The following is a 14324-nucleotide window of genomic DNA, read 5'->3' as shown; positions in this document are numbered from 1 at the left end:
TGAACGCGCCGCCAGGTGAACACAGAACACCGATTTGTGGTTATGCTAAGTTGTCACTGTTTGGGATATTCACGGGGTCAGGGCCCTGGTCTCACCACCGTGTTGACCTCCTTCCAGAACATTCTGCAACGTTAGAAGACCCTGAGGAACAGACTGCTCCACCAGGCCTCAGGGAGCCCTCACCATGCCCTCGGCTGCACTCAGAGAGCACAGAGGGTTCGGTCCCTTCCCCTCTGGGTACATTTTCCCAAATTCCCTTACTAGCAAAAATGTCTCCCACAACATAGTATTAGTTCCTTTTTTTTTTTTTAAAGATTTTATTTATTTATTTGACAAACAGAGATCACAAGTAGGCAGAGAGACAGGGAGAGAGAGAGGAGGAAGCAGGCTCCCCGCTGAGCAGAGAGCCCGATGCGGGACTCGATCCCAGGACCCTGAGATCATGACCTGAGCTGAAGGCAGCGGCCCAACCCACGGAGCCACGCAGGCGCCCCTGGTTCCATTTCTTTTACTCCGTCTCCGGGTCCTCCTTTATGCCTGTCCCACAGCTTTTCAGGTGAGGACCTACCGAGCTCCGCACATGAGCGCTGTCATTAGCTTCCTTTGTTTCGCGTCCTATTATTCTTACGGGCTCCGAATGTGAAGGGGCGTCTTAATCATGGTCATGGCGCTCAGAGTCCTTGCCCTTGCCAGAAAGAATACAGAAGAATCACTCGTCCACTGCCCCTTTAGATGTCAAGATATTTTACTATGGGATCTTATCTCAAATTATTACTAGAAATCTCTGCATGTAGGGAACTTTGCACTCTCACGCTTACATAACTGACAGTAAGTTACCCCGATCAAAGTTGGGAACGTGTGAATGGTGGGATTCTCCTCATTCACTATGTGTTTTGTAGGACAACATGTAAAATGTAAATATAAATTTTGTTTTTCTGTTACCCAGGTGCTAGGATACGTGGATGCCTTGCCCTTCACCCCCTTTCTAAATTTATGTATTTGCTTAATTAATAAGTATTTTTAAAAATATGGAATACTTCATGAATTTACTTTTCATCCTTACACAGGAGCTATGCTAATCTTTTCTGTATTGTTCTAACTTTAATATCTGTGCTGCCCAAGTGAGCGCTCACCCTTTTTTAAATATTTAAATTTTTAAAATATTTATTTATGTATTTATTATTATTTGTTTTCTTGTTTGTTTATTTAAGGAGTTTCCATGCCCAGTGTGGAGCCCAATGCAGGGTTTGAACTCACCACCTTGAGATTAAGAACTGATTGAGGAGCACCTGGGTGGCTCAGTGGGTTAAGCCTCTGCCTTCAGCTCAGGTCATGATCTCAGGGTCCTGGAATTGAGCCCCACCTTGGGATCTGTGTTCAGCGGGGAGCCTGCTTCCCTTTCTCTCTCTCTCTCTGCCTGCCTCTCTGCCTACTTGTGATCTCTCTGTCAAATAAATAAATAAGTAAAAGCTTAAAAAGAAAACGACAAAAAAAAAAAAAAAAGAACTGATTGAGATCGGGAGTCAGACACTTAACTATCTGAGCCACCCAAGTGCCCCCACTCCCCTTTCTTTAAAAAATGAATGATTGGAAATTTCTAATTGATTCCCTGACAATTTCACTGCACATTATGAAATAATATGGTATTGATAAAGTGTAGCTTGGAAATGGCAGCAACATTCGAGGTGTAACACAGGGCTTCACACATCTGACAGTAAGATTCTTCATCAGAGATGGGCCGATTGACCCCCAAGGCATTTCCCTACATCCTAGGCACAGGGTTTGACTACATTTCGCAGCATCCCTTGTAAGTAGGCAAGAACACATGATAGTCATGTGATAAGAGTGTTCAGAGGAATGTGGGCAGTAGGTCCACCCCATAAGGCCCTCCTACCCTGACCTCTGCTGTCTTTCCCCATCCACAGCTGCATGGATAGGACTCTGGGAATCTTGAGGTTGGAGCAACCACAAGAAAAAAGACTGAGTCTCTGCTAAAGGAGTCTCCCAGGGTAGTATCTTGACCTGGAATACTCCCATCGAATTATGTTACAAGCATGAAATAAACTTTTACTGAATAAAGGCTTTAATTTTTTAAGAGCAGCACCTTTCAAAACTAATGGGAGACATTTATTCTTTCGTTCAGTAAGTAGTTCCTGAAATATATGCTGAGTGCCGCCCATGCGGCAGAGACTCTGTCAGTCATATACTTTGATAAATGAAACACACACACTTATTTCCATGATGGAGCTCATGGTTTACCAAGGAGAAGGGACAAGAAGGAAAAATTCAGGAAGCATATACTTTGCGATAAAGGATATGAAGGCAACAAGTGGGGGACATTATTCCTCTGCTCAATATCTGCCTATATGCGGTGGTTGTGGCTGAATTCTTGGAGGAAGTGATGTGAGGACGAGATAGGATGGATGAGAAGGTCTAGCCGTACAGAGAGTCAGCAAGGAGGGGATCAGGAGTCTGGAACAACGCCATGCCCTGAATTTGTAAAGACATCAGAGGGGAAGGAAGCTCTTTTCCTGACTCAAGAGTGAGAAAGCCAGAGAACAGGTGATTGGAAAAGTTGGCAACATATGGGGTATGTGGGCCATATGTGTCACGTAAGGATCTGGAATTTAAGTGCAAACAGGTTTGCTTATACCCTAAAGGAATTTAAGCAGAGGGTTGGAATAAAAGGAATGATATTTCAAAATATCGTTTAGGTGGCTGTGCATAGAATTGATACTACGAAGTGAAAGCAGGGGTGCAGAGGAAAAGGAGTGAGGTATTTCAGTACTAATGGAGAGATGGTGGTCATGGCTTAGGCTGAGTGAGGCGGCAGGAAAGGCAGAGCTAAGTGGGCAAGTCCAAGACACGTCTGGAAGGTAGAATCAGCACACTGAAGTAGAGATTGTACATGGGGGTACAGAGTGGTGTCAAAAAAGTTCTCTGTTTTTATAGTTTGATCACATGGGCCAACACAGATATAAGACAGGAAGAACAGAGTTCAAGTGAAGACAAGGTTTGAAGACAGGATCGTCTTAAGAAATCAGTTTTGGACTTGTTAAGTATAAGATGGGAGATTGATGGAAATAACATCAATACCCAACAAAGAAGGAATTCACAAAGAAAATGTGGTGTATCCATACAATGGCATACTGATCCACCCTACAGAAGAAAAACTTCTGGTCATTTGTGACAACATGGATGAACCTGGAAGACATTCCACTAAGTCAAATTAGCCACACACAGAAGGACAATGTTACATGATATTGCTTATATGAGGAATTTTAAAAAGTAGAATTCATAGAAGCAGAGAGTAGAATGATAGTGGCCAGGGGCTGCGGGGGTGGGTAGGGGAAATAAGAAGTTATTAGTCAAAGGGTGCAAAGTTTTAGTCACATGAGATGAAGAAGGGCCTGAGATCTGTTACACAGCACTTTGCCTGTAATTAATAACATCCTATGGTATATTCGGAAATGTACTAAGAGGGTAGATCTCAGAGTAAGTGACCTTCTCACACATACAAAATAGTGATAATCAATAAAGAAGGGAGGACACTTCTGGAGGGGATGGCTATGTTCATGGTATCGACTGTGGGGGTGGCTTCGTGGAGTTCTGTATTAAATACATGCAGTTTTCTTGTGTGTCAATCACACCTTGATAAAATCATTTTAAAATTAATGAAAATATATCTTTATACATCCTGAAAAACAAATGAACCCAAGAGGTCCCGTCACCTCTAGCGCTGTACATTGCTCTCTTCCGTCCTCCAGCTTTAGTCCATTAAACATGTTGGTAACATTCCGGGGAATACACTTTCTGGGCACTAATTGTGCTGTTAAGGGAAACGTGAATAGATCTGCTTTAAGGTTGAATTATTGGAATTCAAGAATTCATTAACATCTCTCCATAAGCCCTTTTGGGAGACCAAGCACACTCTCTTTGCAGTTAGCTCTGTTCAAATCATTCGCTGGAGAGGTAGAGGAGCATTACCTATTTTATGATTCCTGTGGTAAACATCACCCTTGAGTGAACTAAATGGTCTCTTTCGCTCCTCTCCACTCCCTCCTTTTTTTCCCTGAACGTATCTCTATTTATCTGTCTTTCCCTCTTTAGAGGCTAGCAACAAACCGTCATTTATTTCCTTTGTGGTTAACCTACTAGTACGCTCCCTACCAAGCTGGGAAAACCACAGGTTTGTTTATTTAACACATTACTCTGTCCTACCTTACTTGATGTGTCCCAGTAGGAGATACCTGGAAGCCGCTGTCCGGTCACCCAGGGAGAGAACCCACCTCAAAGCAGGGCTGTGAGTGAGAATGCCGCTTCAGTGGGGAGAGGCTTGAGGAAGGAACTCGATGGAGCTCAGGCACTTTGCTTGAGTGTCTGAGTAAATAACGCTGTTGTGGGAGTGGGAAACCTGAGGACAGACATGAGACATGAGGACATGAGGTCTTTGCCAGGTTGGGGCATACCGAATTTTGAGTTTGCTGAGAAACCATGAGATGAATGTGTCTGTTAGACGGTTGTGTGCTTGGGTCCAGAGTTGGGTGGAGATACAGTCTTCTGCTGGGGATAGCCAGTTAGCAGCCCTGAGGTGACATCTTTTGTCCACCATTACTGAGGCACAAAAGAGGAAGATGGAGCACAGAGGCTCTAATGGTGCTAAGTGATGAACGCTGTATCACATCTTGCGGTAACCTTCCCAGAGCTTACGACGTGTATGCTATGACCGTTATTCAACAGAGCTTCCCAGACTGTTCCCCTCATCGAGTGGCTTTTGCTAACCTTGGGTTAAATGATCAACCTCGAGTATTCTCCCCTACTCATTTAAGATCTAATTCCTTCTTTTGTTATGATTATGTTAGTCACCATAGGAGACATCAGTAGTTTTTGATGCAGTGTCCTGAGATTCATTGTTTATGTCCTATTCCACTTTCTGTCCCAGGTTTGTGACTTCCCAACACTCAGAGCTTCCCAGACTGAAGCAACCTTCAAAAAAAAAAAAAAAAAAATCACATCACTCCATACTGATGCACCTGAAAAGAAAACACAGTAATCTTTTTTTCTATATTCAAGTTAACCGGAGTGTTGGTATGGGTATGGGTGTGGGAGAGGATATTGATGGAGGCTTAGAGACAGACAGAGATAGGAATACAGATTCATGCATAAACATTACACCTTCAATAGTCACAGGTATTGTCAGGTAGTGCTGGGAAGGGAGGGAACCTGGAAGAGGAAGGACTCAGCCCACACACCGAAGCACCAGAGATGCTCTCTGGGAAAGCATCTCTAAAGTGCTTTTGAATATAACAACAACAACAAATGACATACTTAGGGGAACTTCAAATATTTGCTCTAGTGTGTGTGTCTGTGTGTGCTTGAGAATTCTGTGGGTCCTGAATCTGTTATAATCAATGGAAAGAAATAAGGATGAATTATTAGTGTCTGAATCTTAATGGATTTAGGTAAGATCCTAAGGTGATTAGGTTCTGAAGGAACAAATAAATTAAGGAATTTTAATACCTGGGACATATCCTGTGACCTCGTTGGAAAGGAAATGTTTCGTTTGGGCTAGTTATATCAATCTAGGTTTCAATCCATGATTCTCAGTTACTAGTCATGTGACTTTGGATATTTTATTTAATCCATCAGTCTCTATAAACTAAAATAAAAATGACAGTCTGCTTGAGGACTCATAATATAATGTACACAAACTTTCTGGAATGTACTGTGTTCTTGATGCATTTCGATTTTGTGTTCAGCACAATATTTTAGCCACTATGATGGTTGATTTTAGGTGTCAACTTGACTTGGGCACAGGGTGTGATCAGACTTTATTTTGATCAGACTTTATTCTGGGTGTGTCTCTGAGGGTGTTTTGAGGTGAGGTTAACATTTGAATGAAGACACAGGGCTAAGCAGAAGGTCCTTCCTAATGTGGTAGGCCTCATCTAATCAGCTGGAGACCTGACTAGGAGGAAGGGGCTGCAAGAGGAAGGGGCTGCACTCTCTTTGAGTGAGGGGCATCAACCCTCTCCTCCTCTGGGCTCAGATTCAGAAGGGAAGTTACACCATGGCCTTCCTGCTTCTATAGTGTGGCCCCTTCTGGGTCTCCACTTGTGGACTGCAGATACTTGGAACTTCTCAGCCTCCATAATCACATCAGCCAATTCCTTATTATATGTCTCCTGATAGATAAAAAGGGAAACAGAGAGAGAGAAGGAGGATAGAGGTAACACTCTGAGAAAGGATTTTCTTATTTAAATATGTCATGAAATAAAATAGTGAGGAGACTTTAGCTACTATAGGATTTCTCTGGCATTCGTGGAAAACAGAGCAGATACAGCAGATTCCTTGGAGATCCAGCTGTTGCCTGAGCTGGAGCTCTAAATTGTAGCAGGGGACGTGTAGCCCTGCGAGTAAATTAGAAATTAAACTAAACCTTGAATAGGACAGTATCTATAGATACAAAGATATAGATATATATATATATGTATGAAAACTCATATATATGGATATTTATCTCTATGTATCTAATCTGTATCTATATCTATATTTATCTATGTATCTATATGAATCTATCCATAGATATATAATGTGCATCTGTATCTCTGTATGTATGTATCTCTCTTTCTATTGATCTCTATCTCTTTTCTATGTTTCATCTATCTATTGTCTGTCTGTCTGTCTATCTATCTTGTATTGATTCTGTTTCTCTGGAGAACCTCGACTAATACATCACTAATTGCACATAAAATAGCCCGTGTCTTAGCTTCTCCTGGAACAGAGTGTATGCAAACACACGCACACGGGTAGTTTAGTTTAGAAAGTAATTCCATGGAATCAAGGTGGGTGATTTGGAAAGAATGAAACAAGATCATGAGAAAAGCCAAGCTAGGGGTGAGGCATTGAGCTCGTTACTAGTAAAGGTCCCTCATACTAAAATTTTCTTGGACTCTATATGAAGTTGCTTAGAACACGCCTCCAAAGGACCCGTGTGAGGAGAGGTGGAAGGGGTGTTGGATCCCAGGCCCCATTGGTCAGTGAGTCACCAGGGTTGACAGCCCCATTGGTCAGTGAGTCACCAGGGTTGACAGCCCCATTGGTCAGTGAGTCACCAGGGTTGACAGCCCCATTTCCTCACGTTGCACGTGGCTGAGCAGTCAGAGCGAGATCAGCATGGCGTACTCGGCACTGGGATGGTTGGAATACACTTAGGTAATTCTGGTGGATGCCTTGGTGGATGGGTAGGAAGGAATGCCATCAGAAGGAGACAGATCAGGAAAGGTTTCTACCATACCCCATTAGGATGACACAATTTCTGTCCAAAGCAATGTGATGTAATGGAATAAGCGCCATGACTCAAAAGGCTTACAAAAGGATTCCAATTTGTGGAAATAGAGAAAGCATGAAAAATGGGAAGTTTTTTTTTTTTTTTTTAAATTAACAGAGCCACAACAATTTAATCTGCTATTGATTTCTAGCCATAGGTTTTGTTGTAATTTCCCCTTTCTGCTGGAGGATCCTGTACTTTTCCTTTTATCTTTAGTAAAGAGGGCGGCTCTCCTGTCACCATGTGCAGTTGTCCGTGTGTGAGAGCCTGTGTGGGGTCCCTGCACCAGGGAGAAGCATCAAGACTCAGGACACAGAGTTAGGTTCACTCTGCTCTTTGCCAGCTCCGTGATCTTGGTCTACCCTTGTCCCCTCTCAGCCACTTTTGTGAAAGGGAAGACTCTGATGGACTCAGTCCTCTGGAGTAAAAACTAAGTCTTACACTGCGATCACAGAAGTGAAGAGAAACTGTCTGACCCGCACATACCCCCATTTATGCTGGACGTGAAATTCTATCATCTTTTCCAGACCCTAATTCACTGCACAAATGAGTCTGGCAAAACGTCTCCTAACTCCTTAATGCAGACCCTTTCAAGAGGAAAAACATGTTCACACATTAAAACAGGAAACACAAATGAGTCATTCTCTCCCTGATGACCAGACTTTTTATTCAGTAAACATTTTCTCCCTCGAAGCCCTTTTCAGAGCCCCCACTGCATGCTGTCATTCACATCTTATTACACGAAGTCTGTGCAGACATGACTTGGGACTAATGGGGTTGCAGCCAATCTATTCTGAGGACGGGTTCATTAGATGCTAATTGCACTGAGTGTCCAAGTTAATTCCCACCTCTTCCATTTGTATATTCCTGGACCCTAGACAGTAATAGCTAAAACCCATCTATCTCCATGGTAACAGAGGAAGCCATAAAGAACCAATAGAGCTTGACCATGCAAGGGGGAGAGAATCTGTAGGTAGGAAATAATTGCATTTTAAACAGGGTGAGTGCCAGCTTTCAGAATAGGGTGCTGTGCTCAGACGAGGAGAGAATCTGCAAGGGCACTGACATTCACCCCAGGATTTGGTAGCCACTTAAAGGAGCCCCAGGTAGAGGGTTCGGCAGAGAATAGGCCAGGCAGGAAAAGCAAGTGGTAGTCAGAAACAGTTGCTGAAATGCAGGGGATTCTAGAAAAGGGAGTAAGAACTGATTGGGGTAGCATGCACGCCTTGAGTCAAGATACCCTGTACGTTGCCTCTTGCTCACCAAATAGAACCGTCCACAGGCTGCCGATGAAGTCACCAGAAAGGCCGGCAGACACACAGGGCTCCCGTTCTCAGGAAGCGTACACTCTCAGAGCATAAAAGCCAGGACCAAGTTGTCAAGAAAATACACAAAATAATTATAAACCTCAGGAAGTGTTGACAAGCAGAGGAACAAGGTTGGACATGAAATGGAAAAGAGCAGGAACGCATCTGGATTTGAACAGTCAGAGAACACCCCTGTGACAGAGGACAGACAAGGGATGAAGGGCTAAGAGCCACGATGCAGCCAGCCATGAGGGAAGTTGCAGTCAGAGGAGGGCATGGGTGATAGCTCATGCGGCATGTCCTCAGCAACTCCTGGATTTATGTCTGCCTCTGCCATGTTTTCCTTCATCAGATGATGCATATCACTGAGCTTGAGGGCAAATCAAATCATCTCCAAATTGAAAATGATTTTTGTTCACTGCACCTCGATAGTGGAGGTCAGGAAATTTGTTTTCATGATGTTTATTGGCAGGAGAGGGCGATACCCCATCACATAGTCTCCTCAAAGGATCAGTCATGAGAAAGTTCTGCTCACTCAGATTTCCCTGCCTATAGCATGGTTGGGGGGGTTGTAGAATGCCTGAGAATCTCTTTGGGAAGTAACAGCTGCTGTAGACATCATGGCGTCAGTGGTGTTTGGCCCAGGCCACTGCTGTCCCTGCCTCTGCCAGCTGAGATGCCAGCACTGTCTTCTGATGGGGGAACCCTGGTTTTTCACCCCAGGGAGGGGTTTAGCTATTCTATCCCCATTGCTTCCAGGGGCAGCAGGCCCGACGCGTCAGGTTGGGATGAACTGATCAGCTCAGCTACCCTCCTTGTGGCCGGCGGCCGTGGGGAGGAAGAGCAGAAGGAAGAAGGATCTCACCAAAGTAGCAGAAGTCACATAAAACTGACTGGTGAGCTAGGAAGGGGATGGCAGGGAACAGTAGGTCAAACAGGCTAGTGGAAGAAAACATCTGGAAAATTCCTGAGGCATGGGCTGGTGTCCTTATGGATTCTAAGGACTTTCTACAGAATGTTGTATGTGAGAACTAGGTTTGTTTTCAGGACTATCAAATTCCTAATGGTGGCCACCAGAAATCCTGACATCCAATTTCTTTCTTCCTTCAGGCTCATTTCTCTCGAGCCCGAAAGCTTTGCTGTAATGTACTAAACAACTAATTAGGCGGGTAAGACAAATGAGTAGTTCTAGAAGAAGAAAAAAAAAAAGACAAAAGATGTCTTTGGTTTCCCCTGCCTGACAAGCAAATAGAAATCTTTAAAAAATAAACAAACAAACTTTCATCACTGGGAGATTGGGGAAATGACCTCACATAAAATGGAACATCCAGAAATAGCACAGATTCATCCAGGAAGGAAAGAAAGGAGAGAAAGAGGTACAAAGCCTGAACCATAATTTTCCTTATAAGGAATATACTGAAATTGGTAGAAAGTAAAGGGAAACTTTGACAAATTCTAGAAATATTTCCTAATCTTTGGGTTGCTTCCATTTGGGATGCTTCCATTTGGGATGCTGTCACTCTGGAATCCTGAGTTTTCAGGTCAGGAAAGAATGAAGGTATCCCAGGAAATACCATGCCGGGAGCCTCCTGCAGGAGTGGGACAGAGATCCTGTCCACTGTGGGGCACCATCTCCCCAGATAAGAAACCTCTTTGTCTGAGGTGTCGGTGGTCACAAATCAGGACATGCTACCCGGGTAGCCTTCCTCACTCCAGCCACAAGAAGTCTTCCTGTCTTCTTCAAAAATAAAACAAAGCAAAACAAAACCCAGCGTTTGTCGACGTCTGCGGCTGGGAAAGTTTTCGATGGGCCTCCTCCTCTTCCTCCTCCTCTTCCTCCAAATCCAAAACTAAAACAAATGAAGCAAACAGGCAAGGAAACAGAAGGCATATGGGTAGAAGTTCTTTTTTAAATTGTTTTTTAAGTTCCCTTTCACTAGTGGGTGGGTATTTTATAATAGTGGGAGAAAAAGACAGGGGGAGAGAAGGAGAGGGAAGCCAAGAGAGCCAAAGAGACAGGAAGAGAGGAAGAGAGAGTGATTCTTTTTAAAGAAGCATCAGTAGGGGAGCTGAGAAATGAGACCCGGAGGGGGAGGAAGGTAATTAAAGATGTGTTACTGAGCACGATGCTACTCCTCTCAAAGGCCCAGAATCTCAGGAAGACAGATGCACACTGGATCCACGCTTCTTCTTCTGCTTCTTCTTTTTTAAATAAAGGTTTTATTTATTTATTTATTTATTTATTTAGACATAGAGAGAGAGAGAGAGAGATCACAAGTAGGCAGAGAGGCAGGCAGAGAGAGAGGGGGAAGCAGGCTCCCCACTGAGCAGAGAGCCCGACGCGGGGCTCGATCTCAGGACCCTGGGATCATGACCTGAGCCGAAGGCAGAGGCTTTAACCCACTGAGCCACCCAGGCCCTAGGTCCACGCTTCTTAAGGACACCTTTACTCACCACCGACTGTGAGTGACCAGGTGACAGCAGCAAGCCCCAATAACCTGCCCCACCCTCCAGAAGTGGGCAGCAAATCTGTGATTTCCCATTAAGTATTTGTTGTTTGAGGCCACTAAGTGTTACAGCAGAAACCTGATTAACTCATACAGCAGACAGTGCATCCGTTTGGTGCACCAGACTTCAGAAACAAAGCTTGTTGGCTTAGATAGACCAGACTTTGGACTAATTAAGTGAAGATTATTACCTTGATAAAATAGTGGCTTACAAAGTAATGTGATTGTCTTTCCAAGAATTTTGTCATTTCTATTTTAGATGTTCATTTCTTTTGACTTTAGTGTCTTTTTAGTTTTTTTTTTTTTAAAGGTATTTTTCTTCAAATCAATTTCTAATTAGAACTGTGCCTGTTGGACGATTTTAAATATATCTATAGTCCATTTCTTTGATGAAAGAGTGGTTGAGCTGCCAAATATTCACTTAAAAGGCAGGAGCTTGCAAGTGTAAGGAGAACATTGAGAAAGTAGGAGAAATCCTGAGAACCTTTGAATGATAGGAAAGACAATAGATAGTCTCTGTACAACAATCTGAGAAACCTATCTTCCTGTCTTGGATTTTTCACCAATTAGGTCTGAGATATTGAGGAATTCATATCATTTTCTGGTTTTAATATTTTCCAGTTGTGTCACTGAATGCGTAGATCGGAATGTCGGATTCACCTGTGGTTCATTGGTGACTCGGGCGCAGCCAGTTCAAGCGATGGGGAAGAGGATGGAGAGACACAAGTTCTGAAACCCTCGCGCTTGAGTCAGCCAGACCCAAATCTGGTTTTAATTATTTTTTTCTGTTGAGGCTATCGATAATTTGTTGATGAGTTCTCCATAGCCAAAAAACATATATTTTTAAAATATTTTATTTATTTATTTGACAGACAGAGATCACAAGTAGTCAGAGAGGCAGGCAGAGAGAGAGGGGGAAGCAGGCTCCCTGTTAACCAAAAACATATAAAAGTCCATCAGCATAGGGGCACCTGGGTGGATCAGTGGGTTAAGCCTCCACCTTCAGCTAAGGTCATGATTTTAGGGTCTTGGGATCGAGCCCCACAGGGAGCCTGCTTCCCCCTCTCTCTCTGCCTGCTGCTCTGCCTACTTGTGATCTCTCCCTCACTCTGTCAAATAAATAAATAAATAAAATCTTTAAAAAAAAAATCCATTAGCCTAAACATTTTAAAACATTCTTTCTACACTAATATATTTACAGACCCAAAAAAAGAGATATGGTGAAGATGATGAGTTTGAAGGTAAAAATTACTAGTTTAGTCCTTCATTTTAATTTCAGTTTAAATTTCATTTTGACTAAAGGAGAGCTCTCCAAACTTACAGCGGCCTTTCTCTTTCATTCCATTTTTTTTTTTTAGGTTTGTGAAGACCCTTCTTCTGGTTGTTATGTCAATGACATGCTCTGGATATGTTGTAGATGGATTATTGTTTTTAAAAAGTATGTAAACAATAACAAGCTACAATTTATGTCATACCTTAAATGGTAGTAACAAGGATTCATTTTAGAAATGGCTGTTATAACTGAACCATTAAAATTCTATAACAAACTACTTAAATGGAAACAGTGCATGTTTTTAAGATTTTTTTTTTTTTTAATAATGAGAATTGTTCCATTAGCTCTTTGCTTCGTTGAAAGAACATTTGGTCTCTTGGTGACAGGTTCCAACAGAGACCAGTTTCTCTCAAGCTGTAGCTTAATCAAACATATGTTCATGAAAATTAATGACAGGGATATTAACTTTCTTAATTCTAAAATTCTCACTGAAGACCTGAAAGAGATGCAAAAATACATGCTATTGTTTAAAATAAATTGCCAATAGATGATTAAGCCAAGAAGTTTAATCAACTAATGCAAGGAAGAGTCCAGACTTGCCGACAGAAACAGAAATTACATGTGCATGGAGGAAATGCAGCCCAGATCTGTTTCCCTTACATTAATGATTTTCTGTTTAACCTTGGAGGCACTCTTAATTATTCCGGGTCCTAGGTCTCTTATCGTATACTGAACTGGCTATTCTACATGCTCTATGAGATATTTCTATATCTAAAAACATAGGTATGTAATGATCGTCATGACACCAATTAAACAATGGTATTTACCTCAATCTTAACAGTGAATCAAATCTTATCCTGTCCATGTTATATCAAAAATCCCTAAAGTGTCTCCTTACTTGACATGTATAGCTTCCCTTACTGCTGAAGGGACTTAGGAAAAGGGCTCTTTGTGTTTGGATTCAGATCTTTTTAAAAGCCATGAGTCCAATAAATAGGCCACTTATATTCTGTAATCTTCAGTTCTGTCCTCTGACTAGTGGCAAAAATCATGGCCTGTTTGAAGACTCTTTGTGAGGAATAAAAGAGATGATGTAACATAACTTTTATGGTTTAGGTACATAACTAAGTTATGCATGTGTAGGTGTAGCAGATGTTTATTGTATAAATACAAAGTTAATTGTATAAGAAACTTTATTTCATAATTTAAAAATAGTAGAGAGATTTCACATGTAATAATCATTATTGTTATTGAAGTTACTTAATGGTTTAGTAATGTTATTTAACAAGGCACATTGTCTGAAGTTGATCAAAAATGAAACTCAAATGTCTTAGATATGAGAAGTTTGTTCACTGTTGTAATGGTGAAGGGCAAAACACAGTAAGAGACAATTTCATCAACGGGCTCACTACCACTGGTGATAATTAATCCACATCTTAACTTTGCTCCATACCTTCCACTGGCTTTCTCTTCTCCTACTGCTTTTGCCACTTGGAAGGGACTTGGCCATTTCTAGTTTCCAGGCTGAGGTCTTTAAGGTTTATAGCTAGAAAGAAAGAAGTGAATCTTTCTTTAAAAATAAAATAATTTATTTATTTGAGAGAGAGAGAGAGAGAGAACAAGTGGGGGGAAGGATAGAGGGAGAGAATGTTCAAGCTTATTCCCTGCTGAGCCCAGAGCCCACAACAGGGCTCGATTCCATGAACCATGAAATCATGACCTGAGCTTAAACCAAGAGTTGGACACTTAACTGACTGAGCCCATCAGGTGCCCCAGAAATGAAGTATCTTCTGCCTAGGTATAATTGGAATCATTCTGGAGAAAAACACAGATTAGCCGTCCTTGGGTCATATATCCATCACGGTCTTTGTGACCGAAAGGTAGAAATACTGACTAACCACACAGGA

At 42.2% G+C, this 14324-nt stretch overlaps 1 non-coding gene across 1 annotated transcript; it reads right to left on the bottom strand.

Annotated features, from left to right (window-relative positions):
- Positions 1 to 1022: 1022 nt before the first annotated feature.
- LOC132014720 (U6 spliceosomal RNA) lies at positions 1023 to 1129 on the bottom strand. Its single transcript, XR_009403374.1, has one exon. It is a non-coding gene; the product is annotated as a U6 spliceosomal RNA (small nuclear RNA).
- Between the last annotated feature and the right edge of the window lie 13195 nt (positions 1130 to 14324).

Source organism: Mustela nigripes, chromosome 3 (assembly GCF_022355385.1).
Source record: "Mustela nigripes isolate SB6536 chromosome 3, MUSNIG.SB6536, whole genome shotgun sequence".
In the NCBI taxonomy this organism is placed as follows: Eukaryota; Metazoa; Chordata; class Mammalia; order Carnivora; family Mustelidae; genus Mustela; species Mustela nigripes.
The sequence above is the reverse complement of the archived record's forward strand: the minus strand, read 5'-3'. Positions and strand labels throughout refer to the sequence as shown.